Source organism: Thunnus albacares, chromosome 21 (genome assembly GCF_914725855.1).
Source record: "Thunnus albacares chromosome 21, fThuAlb1.1, whole genome shotgun sequence".
Classification (NCBI taxonomy): domain Eukaryota; kingdom Metazoa; phylum Chordata; class Actinopteri; order Scombriformes; family Scombridae; genus Thunnus; species Thunnus albacares.
Window position 1 is genome coordinate 8,977,148 of NC_058126.1, and position 15,988 is coordinate 8,993,135.

Sequence of the window (15,988 nt, forward strand, 5' to 3'; positions counted from 1 at the left end):
AGCTTGATAATGACTTTCTCTAATGTATGATGATTATAAACATAATTTTGAAAACTAATGAACTAATGTTTCAGAAGTCTGCTACAGAAAATTGCACACTACTTCTGTTTGAGACCCCAGCTGTAAAACAATTAAATACAATGGAATAATCTATATGGGTGCTTGGCATTTACTATAGACTGTATGTTAAGCAAATTTACCCTCTGGGAATCAATTGTCTTATTTTATATAAAGATGAATGTAGAGAGTTGTTCACGCTCTGGAAAGATGTCCCACTACCTCAGACCGAAGTGAAGTCTAGCTTACTGGGAACACCAAGCATTGCACACTTGGGCTAATGTTAGCTAATTTAGCTAAATTGTACTAAGAGGGCGGGTATAATATCAAGTAACATTAAATTTATCGAAATATTATGAAACATAGTCCAACTCAGTGCGAGTCCTGGAGCCCAAAAGAAGGCATTTGTGACCATAATGACTTGTTGAAAAAAATTAGTGACGTAGTATTTCTAGAGAGAAGTTGAAGTTTTTTTTAATGGGAGTCTATTGGAGTCAGGGAGCCTGCATCTAGCAGCCATCACTGCCATTGTGCTTTAACATACATCTGCGCTGGCTTCAGCCTCAAGCTGTGGTGGTTGCTGCTCAGTACTGACAGCACTTTTCACGCAAAACTCCCCCTCCTAAATCCCCAAATAAGTCTATTTGGATTTATGTTATTGGAGTTTTTATAACTCATAACTCATATTTGTTCATAAGAGGTTTGATGGGGATTTTACTCTGACTTGTGAATGACCTATTGGCAAACTAAATTAATATCTTCATGCATAGCCCGTATAACACATAACACATAAAACATTTCTTATTTGGAGTAATAACAATGCTTTATTGTTATTATTACTATTTTATTTTTATTTACACAGACAGCAGTGGGCTCTGTGGGACCCCAAACAATGAGCAGATAAAGCCAGTGTCAACACAACACAGGGATTAGGGTTTTTTCGCACAATATTTCCATCAATCTGTTTTTATACATGTATCTTATACATAAAATGCTTATCTGTGGCGATAAAATGACACATTGATAAACAGAAGATGGGATTACAGTCTGACTGATTTTGATAACGTGGTGGAGACTGCCTCCACTTTTTTTTCTTGTTTCTGGCACTCGACACACAGCATCTGCATACATCTGCCATCCTGCCACTGCTCTACGAGGAAGACAAATAAAAACGACATCAAAGGCGTCGCTGTGAAAATGCCATGACGTACCAGTGATTACAGAAGAGCAGAAGACATCCTTCTGATTACATAATCCTGATCCTCCCTCAGAAAAGGAACACTGTAGATGAAGGAAAAGCATGGTGATTTACCTGTTTTGCCAGTTTTACCAATGTTTTACAAAATCCATTAAATTTAATATTATGATATCAGAAGAACAGTACAACCACAGATGACAAATCAACAAAGGAAACTAGAAGGAGCACTAGAGATATAAACTTCACTATATTGCAGGAAATGTATATTTGTCCAAAATTGTAATTGTGAGGTTCTGGTAGTCAGACGTACTGTTGGGCTCTCCATGTCTCAGCTGGAACTACATTGTACATCATAAATAATCTAATAATATATCTCAACAAGCTAGCAAACTGTGGTGTCTATCTCACACAAAACTTGTCTACTTTTGGGAGATTTAAAATGTGATCACTGTTATAAGTCATTAATGTGCCTATACTCTTCATGGCAAAGGATCGCCAGCCATGTCCTTTAAGTTAATGTATTCATTCATTCATGTACAATGTCATCACTCAATTCTTGCTTTTTTTTCCCACTGGCACACTTTCTTTGGACACACTTTCTCATTCAAGGGAATGTATTCACATAATACACCAATAAGAATCTAATGTGATTACATGTGCTGCTCCAATAAAATAATTTAGTGTGGAGTTCCTCTTTAAGGGGGTTTCATCATGACAAACAATGATTGTAAAGCTAAACTTTACTGCCTCTATTTGAATCAACCATGTCCACTCCAATTGTCATGTTCTAATGGAAACCTCTTAGCATCAAAAACACCAGGGCAGGTGATAAATGGAGGTGTCAAAGGCCCCAGCATTACCAGAACTAGGTGAGTGTTTTGTTGATGCCTGGCAGCTTCAAGTATCGTTTAATAAATGACTTGTTCTCTTTTTTACTGGCAGTAATCTGTCTGGCTCTTGGCGTCTTCCTCTCTATCCGATAATGAGGTGCCTCTAACCTCGCCCAGGGGCTTTTATGTAGCTGCTCTGCCAAATGTACACTTCTGAACAACTTTTAATTATACTCGGTGGTATGAAAATACACCAGTGGTGGTCTACAGCATTGGTAGGGCGAGTGCCATTTAAAAATAATGGCTATGTGCTTTTTTCACATTTCTTCATTCATGTCTTTATGGTGTAAGATCCTTTAAAAATGCATATTTTCCATTTTTAAAAAGGTGGAGGTGGTTTTTGCTGCTTACAGCTAATCTAGCTACCATTTCAGAATAATTAAGTGAAAAATAGTGGAGTCAATGATAAATAGCATATCAATAGAGAAAGAATGACTGATGATAATTATAGGTTCATGACAAGACTTTGTCATTAGGAGATTTCTCCTATTGATTTTAGAGAGGTCGCTGACATTTATTATGCCAAAGAAAATCTGATGATTAAATCATACCGCCAAGCATGATAGAATTTGAATTATAAGTATGTCAGTGAGATTAAAAGCAGTCCAGCAACTAATGAAGAATACCCAGTGTCAAGACTCAGAGTAGTCTATATAGAAATGAATGATATGGATAACCTTTAAGGTTCATGAAGATATTATATGGTGAAATAGGTTTCATATGCCCTTAATTATGTTCCCTCTCTGCCTACACCTGAAAATGATCATCTCTGAGCTGTCATGAACATCTGAGCTATATTTGCTTTTCAGTAACATGTGTTTTGCTGTCAAGAGTGCACTCCCCATATGGTGTGTTATAGACATTTAAATGTGAACACTGCCTTCATAAAGACATGGATCATAAAACTTAAGATTCCCCTAAAAATGTGGCTGTGATTTAATTAAGACAAAAAAACCGCAGCAACGCTTCACCAGCCACTTCGGTACAAGAACATTGCTGCTGACTCCAGCTATTCCAGACAGTTTTACCGCAGTTGCACTACATTGCCGTTTGTTGTCTGTAATTGTTTTTAACATTCAGGGAATGGTACACTGAGTGGGTGTTGGAGAGCAATGGCAGCAGGAAGAGGCACAGGGCTTTTGGAGCTGTTTGAGTTACAACTCAAGGTATTTCACTTTTTTTTTGCAATTTTCTTGGCGAGAGAAAACATTTTCACAAATTAGCATACCATCACCACTGTGAACTACATTATATAGCCTATCAGGAGAATTGTACTGGTTTATTAGAGGCGGATGATAAAATTGTGTCATCTGAAATTACTTTGCAGTCTGGGTGTCATTATGCTCTGAATGATGAAAACAAAAGACAATATAACTATTTAAATTTGACTATTTATCAATGGGGGGTTTTTTTTGGAGTTTCAGAAACTATACAAAGGAAAACATTATTATGGGTTTTGAGAAGATTATTTTGTAAAGAAATACAATGTCTTTATTCATTTCTCCAATGTTGTGATCCAGACTCAGATGAGTTCACTGTTAAATCATCAACTATGTGGGATTGAGACATGAAAACAACTTGTAAAACTTGCATTGATATGTTTAATATGTTCTATTGCTCTCATCAAGTAGTTTAAAGGAATAATTTGACATTTTGAGAAATACTAACTCAAATTGTTCCTGCCGTGAGTGAGATGAGAAGATACCATAGATATGAAGCTACCACCAGCAGCCAGCTAACTTCACTTAGCACAAAGAATGAAAATGTAACCCCTCATAAAACAGCAATTTGTAATTTTTACACTTCGGTTTTTGTACGGATTAGCCAAATTAGATATATTTACATGTTAATTTTTGAGCTAAATAGAGTTGCTAGTAGGTAGATTTTGTTGATTCCCTTGGACAGAGTCAAGCAAGATGTTTTTGTGCTAAGCTAAGTTAGTTGGCTCCTGGTGATAGCTTCATATTTCTCATCTTACTCTCATACAAACGTATCTCCAAAAAATGTAGAACTTTTCCTTTAAGTTAGTTATATATTTGTTAATTACATATTTTTAAATCAATCTTTTATTTAAAGCCATAATGTATCCCAGAGTTTCCTTTGCAACTGAATGTCTGGGAGGGGTCACTCTGCTTAGAGGAGCTACTAACCCATCCAAGACACTCATTACCCAAGAATTAATGGAGCGTTTTAATGTCTGAAGTTATGGTCTAAATGAGGCCTTTCCAGTCTGCTAAGAATAAAGCTTTCAGGGGAAAACAGAGCAGTTGTAATTTTACAGGGTTAAAATGATAAAAATGTGAAAATATTGAATACAGTTTCAGTCTGCACATACTGTTGCTTCTATGGACTTTCAGAAACCCATAAAGGTCGAACCATAACTTTTGAATTCAGTCAGCGGTACACTTCTTGACTGTGTATAACACGGACACACACATGATTCTCTTATCAGACTCAGTATGCAGAACTATATCCAACAGTGGGAAGCTTCCTCCCTCCTCGGAGATCAAACAGGATGCTTCCATTCCTCTATTCTTGCCTTCTGTCAGAAGGGCACAGTCTGCCTAGACGGCCTCTTTATCTTCCCCCTCAGCCACCCAGACAAGGCGATGGGCTGTGTCTGTTGACAAATGCTTCACTTGTTACAGATAACAGAATAATGTAAACAGGAAATGGCCAGTGGGCCAGCCATAGAAATGTTGCAAAACTTAGATTCATTCATAGTGTGATCATAGTGTGATCACATACTATTTCACAATATATTTCCCACCAATAGCACAATCTGCCTTTTGTTTAGAGGTACACAAGTCACAATTTTGGTATTTTATTGATAATTTTAGTCATTTATCAAGCTAAAATGCCACATGCTTGTTGCTTCCAACTTCCCGAATGTGTGAATTTTACAGCATTGTAAATTGAATGCTTTTGGAGTTTGAACTGTTGGTCAGACAAAACAAACAATCTGAAGACATCACCTTGGCTTTTTCAGAAATTGTGATGGGCATTATTTCATCATGTTTTAAAGACTAAACAATTAATTGACTAGTTCAAAAAAGTCAGAGGTCAGATCTTTTATTTAACTAAAAGCACCAATACTATTATCAGAAAAATGCACTTAAAAGTATCTAAAACAAAAATACACATTATGCAGAGAAATGACCCCAAAATGAATTAAATTATTATTATTATTATTATTATTAGTGGTAGTAGTAGTAGTAGTATTACTACTACTGTATTTTCAATACTGATGCATCAGTGTGTAAGTAGCATTTTACTGTTTTAGCTAGTCAAGAGGAGCTAGTGTTAACTACTTTATATACAGTTTAATAGTTCAGCCCCATAACCAAGGGTCAGAAGATAAATCTGCAGGCTGATGAGATCATTAATGAGATACAAAAGAAGAAAAGTTCTTCTATACAAATCTGTATTCACTTTTTGGACTTTTTCATAATCTTTGCTTGTTTTGTGAAATTAAGTTATTATACTTAACTTAAAATACATAATAACTTTATGTAAAATCTTAACTGCAAAGCAACCAGCAGCTATCAGATAATAAATTGTACAATATTTCCCTCAGAAATGTAGTGGAGTAGAAGTATAAAGTAGCAAGAAATTAAAATACTCAAGTGCCAGATACAAATAGTCAACTTGCAGCCTCATTGCACCTCAAACCACCTTCTGACTCGGTTCAATCAATATTAGCCTGTTTCTTACACCAGGATTGACTCCAGGATTTCAATGCTAGCAATGAAATGTAAGTAAGATCTTTATATTCTTACAGAAATCCCCAAGGTACCCTTTACATTTCAGACAGATATGTTGCTATGTATCTTGGTAATACTAAAGCATGTCTTCAGGTGGCCCCTGTATTGTCTTCTATTCAGTGTTTCATGAGATGAAAGGAAACTGTCACACAGTAATGACATTGCTACAGTGAATCCTGAGAGCACGCTCTGTTGTTGATGGTGATTGTGATCGTTGCTGGTATGATGCAGGCAGAACAATGATGGCACCCAAGCACATTAACCTTCATTAGTGGGTTGACCAGGGCTGGTCTGTTTCAATGGAGTAATTACTGATGACACAGTGATGATTAATGGTAACGAATGGTACTAATGTGTGCATCTGTCAAATATATGTGAAGATCTGAGCAACCTTTCCTCTCTGACTCTTTGTTGACACCTGATCACTTATTGATGAATGCACCTGTTTAAATTTGAGGCCCCGACTACTATAAATTACATTTATATACTAGTAATATGAAACAACAAGTATGTTTTAAGAGAAGCATAATGTCACCTAAATTACATTTTCCATCAACATATTTAGCAAATATTTTTAAAGAACTTATCTGTCAAGTGGCAAATTGTTCATTCAGAACATCTGAGACTTTACATTGTTCACTGACAATATAAAGTACCAGTCGAAAGTTTGGACACACCTTCCCATTCCTTTGAAAGAGATTGTTTCCAAACCTTTAACTGGTACTGTATATAATTTGTTTGTCCTACAATTTCCACCCAGAGACAAGACAGTATCTGCTCATACAACAAATCATCATCTTCTTTATGTATTGAATCAACAGTGACTTGAAGGACAAGACAATACGAGTTTACCTCATTAAAGTACTATGTGTATAGTAGTGTCTCAGCTTCTTTCAGCTCATTCCTTTGATTTTCCAGGCCTACAACATTACTGTTTTGGTTCATTCTTGCTGCTCTCATAGTGTGGCAGAAGGCATCTGTTTTCAGCCAAAAAGCTCTAAAAATCTACTGTACACTGCCTGCTCAGCCCCAGCAAACAGACAGTTAGCGACTAGCTGGTGAACATATTGGAACATTTAGCAACTTAAGAAGCAGATATTTCCTGGAGGAGTTAGTGGAGAAAAAGCTGGACTGAAATTCATTTGCTAATAATTTTACAACTGAAATAGTTATAATATATCAGTGTTGTGTTCACAGCTTCTTTCCACTGCCCCAAAGTGGCCAAAAGAAAAGAAAAACAGCTTTAGCAGGTTTAACCTCGAACCACGAAAAAAACTTAAGTGCTAATGTCGACTAAACCTTACCACACCCAGGACTCAGAATGTGCAATCCTGCTGTCGCTAGAGATTTTTTATCTTCTATCCTTTCTCAACACATAAAAAAGAATGATGTAAATTTGAAATTCTGCACTCACTGCAGAGAGAAAAGAAGTTAATGCCAAATTGTATCCAGATACGCAAGCAAAATGCTTGTGAATTGCTTGTGTATTTTCCCTGTGTGCAATAGTGATGAAACATCGCCAGTCGTGGCCGTGGTGGGTGGTTGACAGTTATGTCCATATTGACTTATGGTGCCATTAAGAACAAAAGCTCCACTCTGCCAGAAGAGACATGACAACAGTATCGCCACAGATCTGACGGGAGCACACATCTTTCCAGTGTCATCTCTGACCTCTATATCTCTTAGCTCAAGATAGATGCATTTTCATGCCTGGCTTCAGGCTCTAATAGTCCATTGATTCATTCGCAATATGGCCCAGAGTCAGCCAGGTCTCTGATTATTTATTTTCCTCTCGAAAACACTCTCCCCTCTCTCTCTCATCTGTCTTATTAAAATGTAATGGCAAACAAAACCCCAGTCTCTCACTATCTGATGGTGCAGAGAAAAACAATTTTAAGGGATTCGCGACGGTTTATAACCCATGGCTCCAAGAGGAGAAAACACACAGGTCTTAGATGAGATAGACCTCCAAATCAATCACTACCACCAGTGGATTCCTCACATTGATGCTGATGCTGATTGACAGACCTCAGATCTTCTCGGTGACTGTCAAACAGTGCCAACCCTGACCACCTGCTTTGGCTAGACTTCATGTCCTGCTGGGATGAGGTCAGTGTGAAATTTAGGGTTTTATGCTTTGTCTACAAGGATAATTATGAAGAAAAAAGAGGATGTTTGATGTGTACCAGGAATTAATTGATGTCTTGGATCAGTTTAACCTGTTTTTTAAATCCTTGTTGGAGAAAACATAAGCCAGCAGCCTCTGAATCTGTCATATGGATTTTTTTTTTTTTTTTTGCCAACGTCAGTTTAGCCGACTGGCATATGAAATTCTTACACATAGATGGTTTTTCCAGACTACGCTTTGCAGCTGGCAGTGTAGGGGTTTGGCCTCTTTACATTCTATGGGGGGAGATAGTTGACCACATTGTTTGGGGCGCGTCCTGCCAGTCCTGAAATGACAGATGAGAGAAACCTGTGTCCCTAATGCCCATCTATCAGTGCGGGAGTTCACTGGAGGGTAGAATAGTTAACTTAATTGAAACCTTTAATTTGCAGACAGAAAAAGTTAGAATGGATGTGGCAGCATCGACTTGAAAGTCTGCTCTTTATATAGACTAAGTAGCAGTGAGGAGTGGAATCTGATCGTTTGCCGTCAGTGGCATTAGATGCGGTAGACAGAAAGCAAAATAAATATTCTAAAAATTCATGCAGGAAAGATTAATAGCTTATGTTTTTTTTTTTTTTGTAAATACATTTCCATAATGAAATTTCATTGATCAAATGTTTGTTGAGATTGTTTTCCAATCATAAAAAGTGCTCTTTAATGTGAAGTCATGTGAGTGTATTATTATTGCAAGCCCTCCCCAGTGAATTAAGAGCAAATAGAACTGCTAAAAATATCCTCATTTTTGTTTTTGGCGTGTTAACAGAAGTATGTTGTATTGTGTGTTTTCACATCTAATTAAGGCTGGTTTCAAGACAATTTTATCTAACCCTTGTAACGTTCAATAAATGCTGTCAGACCATTCCCCACAGTCCATAACCGCTACGTTGATATTGCTGCTGTTTGAATAACAACCAGAAGATTTGTTTTCCAAATGTAGAATTCATGTGAGTGAACGTCTCATGCCAAGCATAACATCCACATGTAATAATCCCAGACTGTGCACCAGCAAAATAATAAACAAAAATAGATCACAATTTCTACAAAGAAACATCTGATGTTTTGAAATGCAGATGGTTGCTACTGGCAACATAGCAATGGATACTGCAGAAAAGCCTTTTGAGGGTGGTTTATTTCTCTTCCAAGAGCTGTTTATGATTATTTTATATGTAATTGTTAAGCAAGTCACAGGAAAAGATGTTTTTTGCATTAAATCCATTCCCTATAGTCTTTAAAATGTTTAGTTGAATTATGCACAAAACAATACAGCCTGCAGCAAGATAAATCCATGACATTATGCTATAGTCACATATTCTGTATCCAAGTTCAGACCACGCTTAAACCACAGTTGTGTGAGTGCTGAGTTTGGCACACAATGAAACACTTCACTGCCCACATCTAACCTACATCTGTGCGGTATAATCTGCTGATAACCACAGCTTCCCAATATCCCTGTCAGATGAACCTGACATAATGCTTTGCTGAATTATACTCTGCAGTGTTCATGCGAAGGACAGGGGCAAAGTAATCACTGTATTCCAACAGGCCATGTATTTTAGGGATTTTTGTGTGTTTTTTTGTTCTCAGTCTCATCTATGACCCCTGTGACAACAAAGGTTAATTGCCATCCCTGTGAACAAGTCAAAGAAGGTTAAGTTGGCCAAACACGCCCACAGCAGAATCTTCCCCGAGGCTAGACCTGAATTAAGAAAGAGCAAAACAACAAGAGAGCTGTGGATGAGACAGGATACTGTATGTTATACAAGTGTTTGTTTGCTCGGCTGCTCTTTTCTTCCTCCTGCTTTTAATATACATCAGTAGCACAAGGTCAAACCTTTTAAGCTGGCAGAGATAACCTGCCTTAATAGGGATACTCAGAATTACAGAGGGAGACTCCGTAGAAATACCAAGTATATTATACTATTCTTGGCATACCACACTCTCCAGTTAGGCCCTACAGTTTATTGTAGGAACAATAAACTGGCAACCCATTCAAGGTTATGTTTGGTTAGCTTATATTATTTTACGTTTGTTTAGGTGAAGTTACGTTGGGTCAATGTAAAAATAATATATGGAAATTAAAAAATGAAGAAACATAAAATTACCTGCAGTCAACAACTGAAAGTAGCATTAGGTTTTTGTTATCAGTCTGGCTGCCAGTGTCTGAAATTACTGCTGTTGCTCTGAGGCATGCTGCCTGAGGCAAATTAGGTCTCCAGGACAGTGTTGTGGAACACAATAGACACAATACATCCATCACTGTAGGCACTGACTCCAAATCCAAATTGCAATGGTGTAGCCACAGTAAGAGGCACCTGTTGCTAAGGCCACTGTCCTGCCTTGCAGAGAGCTGACATGAAACAACTGCCTTCTATAATGGGACTAAAAGAACCAGCAAGAAGAAGCACTTTCACCTGGGGCTTACTGGGACACCCAGTTCCCAGCAGAAGCTGTACTGCCAATGGCATTTTTCTGTCCCAATCAATTCTGCAAATACTCAGGTGGCCAACAACTGGGCTGAAAATTTCCCCGGGCTTTTCTGAGTATGTGTTTACAAATTTAGAAAAGAGGTTCTAACCCTGAGGATAATTTATTGTGTACAGTAAAAAAGAGGGCAGTAAATTTAAAGGACCTAATAGTCGGCCATTTATCAAAGGTACACTTGACTGCTCTGCCAGACCTTCCATTAGTGTTAGCCTGAAGCTCATTCCTGTCAAGGATATTGTTGGATATTCAGACTTAAACTTGTTTAGGTTTTTGAACCCTGCTGAGAGTTATAATTACTATGGCATCATCTCCATAGGAGGTAAATGGGAAGTAACTGAAGGTTAAATGTGTTTCCACATGGGTATTCATCGGCTAAAAGGTAGAGTTTAAGACTAAAAATAACCTGAATACTGTATGAAGAGTTTTAAAGATTGAGTTATTCACACTCATATTCACTATTCTCAAATCCTAGTCACCTCCCAACATGGCTGAGGGAATGACATATCACCACATTTAACAAAAGACACTCAGATCCTTTCAAATGGAAATAACAGTGCCTTTCTCTTGGGATCAATTCTCTCTCTGCACCTCTGTTTTACATTATCCATAAGCTAATTCCTGGTGGATGGATTTAGGCAGTCACTTCAACTGAAAGGAAACTCATTTAATGACATCATGGGTAAACATAATCTAAAACACCAAGCACAGTACATCCCTAACATAAACAGTCTGGTTGGAATAAAAGCACCCAATTTAACTGTTATCAGCTGCTACAAAACTCATGTTGTTTCCAATGTGTACATTCATTAAAATGTTCCATATCAAAGAACTTACTGTCACTGATATCAAATTTATCCCCCGAAAAATTAAAGCTTTTGCCTACAGAAAGCGTTCATTTGCAGTGATGGATTATGAATGGATGGCTAAACCTTTAAGCAGTGAATGCTAATGACATACACTGTGTATATATTAAACACTGTAGAAAAAGCTATTTAAAAAGTCATTTCAGGAAGTCATTGCTGTTGTAGAGATTCATATGATAGGTAATGGTTAAAAAGTCACTCTGTCACAGTATCATACATCTGTTATATGTTGTCTGACTGTTCAGTGCAGTTAGGAACTACTAAATTCTGGTACTTGTACGACAATGCACAGTACAAAACAAAACTGCAAAAGTTCAGAAGTGATGACACAATCCTTAAACATTGTGAGGCAGAAGGGTCCCAAAACAAATTTGCACCCAAAGAGATTTTATATACTGTCATTTTTTCTTCTTACATGTACAGGTAGACAAAGGTTTACCTTCTTACACGCAACATAGGCATCCCAGTAGAGACATGTTTCTGGCCTCCCAATCAATTAAAGCCTAATAACATCCTGGTTCATTCAGAGAGACCTGTCTGGGTATCTTTGGTTTTCTAGATGTTTAAGTTTCTTTCCAAGTCCAGAAACAGAACAATGAGTTGAAAAAGGCTAAAATGCTTTATAGGGCTATAGACTGGGCTGTTGATCCTCAGTGTGATCAGCAGTACTCGCAACCATTCCACATTACTGGAAGTGATTTATGTCAGTGTTAACGTTAAAGATTTGATGCACCTTTAAATCACAATCAAATCATCTTTTGTATTTTCATAAGCTGCATGCTGTATACCACAATATTCTGAACAGAGCAGTTCTGGCACAAAAGGTTAAACAATGAAAATGATATCCTATCTAAACTGAGGTGCACAGATGAATATACAGCACCCGAAATAACCGACTGAGGGCAGATGCTATATTTGGCTGTCATGTTGCTCTGGTTCTAAGTCAACTAACGTAAGAAGCACATGAATGACATTTAGACAACAGACCTCTCAATCATCATCTCCTGAACCAAGAAAACATGTGCACAATCATATCAGAGAGGGAGAGAGAGAAAGAGAGAGAGAGAGCAGTGGTGGTTAAGCGATGTGGAGAGTGAATGAAGAGAGGGAGCGGCGGTAGCGAGAACAAAGCAGTCCATCAGATAAATAAAACGTTATTTTCTGACTGTTTCGCAGCAGTTACATTCGAAAACACAACACGCTTCATCCTGTCCACTGTGGCCTCTCTGCTCTGCATGTGTGTGTAGCTCAGCCCCGCCCTCAGTCAAACAGACCTGTTCTCTTTAGAGCAGAGGAAAGACATGGAGACAGCGATGGTTGATGTGTTTTTATAGCGTGCCGACCTTGCACCCTGCATGCTGTTATTGGCTGGGGGTTTCACACCAACTGCCCAAAGGTTGATGCCCAGAAATGTCCTGAACACAGCAAAATAATAAGAAAATACAGGCAAGAGGGCAAGGTCTCTGTAGATAAATACACCACCACACACTTCTATTGGGTCATACTTGAGAGATGATTGAGAGGGATTATTTTTGTACTGTTTTTTAGGAAAATCTTGCATAGTATTCCTTTAAGAAAAGTTCCTTGATGAGAAAAGCTGTTACAGGATGCACCACTTTTTATTTGTGTCTAATAGTATTGTATTGTATTAATTTGTAAAACTCATGCAACAGCGAGTGGACAGAGTGACACTGACCTGGACGTACATGTGGCATATATCTCATTTTAGCTTTATTGGGAATTCAAGTAATGTGTTTTGGCACTTTTCAAAGCACCCGGTCTCCTCTGCCATCCTGAATGTACTTGTGTTTTAAAAACTCTTTCCATCTGTCCTTTCAAGTGTGGGACCCACAGTAATGTTCTCATGTCTTTTATTGTTTTGGTTCATTATTTTGTTCATTCATAATCTGATATATGTTCATTTGCAATAGCAACTGTAATATTTTAGTAGGTTAATTTATGGTTACAATGAGTAAAGCTCACACAGGCACTTTGGGCAGCTTAGCAATTTGGGTAAGGTGCAGGAGGGCATTCATGCATCATTCAGTAGACCTAGAGAGCCTGCAGTATTCAGCCACGTTAAGCTGATTTGCTTGTGTTTCTGTGAATCCAGGTGAGCAAAAGTCATGAAAAGATGTATAAAAGTCTTGACATAGATGTACAATGAATGTGTAACAGTAATGGACTATTGGTAGAGAGATTTATATTGGAGTTTTGCAAGTTAATTGAAGGACCATGTTGTGTGAAACAGTGTGTCACCTAGTAATTCCCTAATGAGGAAATCAGTAGTGTAACTGCCTGTAGCCTGCTGGAATACAAGTTGTGTGAGTGTGCAGAATATTGTCAGTGTGACTGACTGTGTTTTGAGGGTTATAGTGAAAGCAGACATTTTATGTTTCACATAAGTTCAAGAGTGAAAGTGAATGATTATAGTGCCATTCATTCAATAGACCTAGACAGCCTGCAGTATGGAGCCACGTTAGGCTGATGTGCATGTGTTTCTGTATTTTCAGACAATAATGAAAGAAAAGAAGTAAAGAAATTATTTTCAACTTACGCACGCCTGGAAGTCCTTTTTGTGTCCAAGTGTGCATCAAATATTGGAGACACCGCTGGGATGATTAACGTTGTGCTCAGTGTGACAAGAACGTGGACGGGGATTGTCTTTGATTGAAGACGGGAGCACAGGGCCTCGGGAGCGCGGCTACATCAAACACAATGGATCTGGAGGAGTTGGCAGAGACCGTGTGTCAGAGACTATGGCTTTTGCAACTGGATCACCTCAAAGAGGTGTGTGTTGAAGCTAAAATCCTAAGTGGAAATGAACAATATTGTGATACACTATATTGGGAGAAATGAATGTGCTCTCCAATTCAATCATGACACTCTTTTGCTGCAACAAATTGCAACCAAAGACTGTTGAATTTGGCTGTGTAAATCAGCTTCCAGTATCTTCAAAGAACCAGTGTAAGAAAACATGACAGACTGGCTCTCTGCTGTATGTGACAGAGACTGAAAAATGCACATTACCTTATTGTAATGACAATATAACAAATGGAGGCCTTATGTTTACAGCATGAATTTATGGCACACCAAAGTAGTATGACTTCATAAATACTAATGCGGGTGGAGGCTGAAGTGGTGGGGAAGATTTACAGCAAAAAAGAGCATGCTTTAGTGCTGGCTGGCATAGGTGTATTTTACAGATGTTTATGGACCGCCTAGTAATTGTACAGTATTGGATTGGTGGACATCTAGAATCAGTCAGAACTACTGCAAAGCCTCATTCTATCTGCTATTTGAGAAGAAATATATCAAAGAGAACCCAATCTGCCAAAAAGATTCTAGTAAATTCTGCAAATCTTTGACACCAAAATTGTTCTGAGTCACCAAAACAAATTGGTAGATGCAGGAAGTGCCATCAGTCCACCCAAGAAAAATGCCACTTCCCTGGCAATAATACTATCATGCACCACTGTTAAATGGAGCCCCCCTAGGTACAGCTATTGTCCTGCAAATACACTTTGATGGCGGATAATGTGTTTCAGTCAATGTGCTTTGACACTGACATAAAATGAAAAAGCACCGTCCTCCACATAATGGTGAAGACTTACAGGCAAGAGCTGCAACAGAATAGAATGAAACTATAGCAGCTCCCTATTCACATTGTAGTCATTCTGGGGTTATGTGGTGCCACATTATATCCAAAAGAAATTTTACAACATATGTGAAATGCAACAGTCATTTCTGTGAATCATTTTCATCAGTTATGTCAATTAAGACATACTCTCTCAGAAGTCTTTTTCTGATTCTCAAGGGGTGGCAATGTTGGTCGGTTGGTCCATTTTGGTCCTGACTGAAATAATTCAACAACTTTTGGATCAATTGCCATGAAATTTAGTACAGATGGTTCCCAGAAGATGAATCATAACTTTGGTTATCCTTTGACTTGACTCAACATTTATATATTTATCATATTCACTGTGGTCTAGTGCCACCATGAGTTGGACTTTGGGCGTGTGAGTAAAATGTGTCCACAATTTGGCATAGACATTCATATCCCCTTTTGGATACAGTGTACTGTAATCACTTCAGCATGTTAGCATTGCCATTTTGAGCATGTTAGCATGCTGATGATGCTCAGCCTCATGGTGTGCTCAGACCAAACACAAAGCGAAATTTCACCTGCCGTTACTCACGTGAGTTTGATTGCTAGACCATTTGTGTTGATTTCCCCCAGACAGCCAGAATATATTATTGTACATTAGCTATAAGCTAGCTAGCAACAGAAGGCACCAACCATGTCTTAGGGAGTGTGTCTGTGTGTTTGTGTTCAGTTCAGCCTTTGACTGAACTCAGCAGTCACTAGAGACTCTGGTTCTTTCTGTTATTTCCCTCCAGTCTCTGTACATCCATGAAGTACATTCATAAAGCCTTGCAATATGTGCAAATTTTTTACTCAAGTTGAAACATTTTCAAATTGTGCAGATGCATATTTGCGTCAATTTGCGTTGCCTGGCATGAATTTGTGTCTATTTACACCTTTGCATTGACTTTGCATG

At 38.1% G+C, this 15,988-nt stretch overlaps 1 long non-coding RNA gene across 1 annotated transcript; it reads right to left on the reverse strand.

The window, feature by feature from the left end:
* Positions 1-931: 931 nt before the first annotated feature.
* Positions 932-15,741, reverse strand: LOC122972824. The gene is made up of 3 exons (XR_006399858.1): positions 15,626-15,741; positions 13,984-14,150; positions 932-1,207 (listed from the first exon to the last, which is right to left on the reverse strand). It is a non-coding gene; the product is annotated as an uncharacterized LOC122972824 (long non-coding RNA).
* Positions 15,742-15,988: the final 247 nt, after the last annotated feature.